Source organism: Penaeus monodon, chromosome 29 (genome assembly GCF_015228065.2).
Source record: "Penaeus monodon isolate SGIC_2016 chromosome 29, NSTDA_Pmon_1, whole genome shotgun sequence".
NCBI classification, from domain to species: Eukaryota; Metazoa; Arthropoda; class Malacostraca; order Decapoda; family Penaeidae; genus Penaeus; species Penaeus monodon.
Window position 1 is genome coordinate 20666959 of NC_051414.1, and position 1058 is coordinate 20668016.

The following is a 1058-nucleotide window of genomic DNA, read 5'->3' on the forward strand; positions in this document are numbered from 1 at the left end:
TTCCGTAAATATTCATGGACGTTTTAATTCATGTATGTGCACCTTGTGAGCACGTGTTTATATCTCTTTATATTGGCCTACGTGTGCATAAACCCCCAGAGCCGGCAACAGCTACGTCGGAAGCGGTTATCGGAGACATTTTCTAAATCGTTCCTGCTTCTCTTCGCGCGACTCCGGTATAGGAATCACCTTCGATAAGGGTGTTTGTGTACAAGATAAAACTAGCGTAAGTCTCCTTTTATTGCCGCTGCTTAAATACTACGGCCGACCGCTGGCGATTCCCCACGGAAGGCTCTCGACTTCTCGGCGGCGCCTCCCGGTCCGTGGGTTCTCTGCGGGGTAATGAAGACCTCCGAGTTTACGTGCTGTACGTCGGAATGAAACAATTTGTTCGGATCGTTATGCAGCGTCGGGCGAGCTGCCATTACGTCGCCATCGTTTAAGCTCTGTGGTTGCGAAGTTACTCAGCTGGATCGGTCAATACTTGATTTCGCTAAACGTTTGGATGGGCGGTCAGCTAACTAATGAAGTACAAAGGGGAGCTGCGTTTTTTCCACTTTGATTTCGTTTTTTTATGTTATTGTTGTTGTCAGTTTTATTATTCATTTCCCTCTTATACATTCTGGTAGCAGTCGTATGTACCTGACAACCAGGCGCGAGACATGCAACAGCTGGAAGACAAATCATTTATCATTCAGTCTTTTTTCTTTCTTTTTTGAAACACACATGAATGCACACACACATCAATATACATACACAGTAGATTCCCATGGCACCAGCTGTTGAATATCTCATGCTGCTTACTGCATAAAGAATGCAGACACCTGGCCAAGAGGCATTGCTTGTCGCCAGTCAGCATTGCCGCAAACATCCTCTACTCAAGCATGACGCGCTCCTCGGCGAGAAAGCACAAGCATCCACGTGACGAAAAGTGAGATTATGTAGGAGTGCTTGCACTGGATAGGTTTAAGATTACGTGTTTTAAGTGCGTGGGAAAGTCGGGAGGGGTTAGGGGGTTGAAGGAGGAGGGGAGGGGGTAAGGAAGAAGGGGGTTAGGC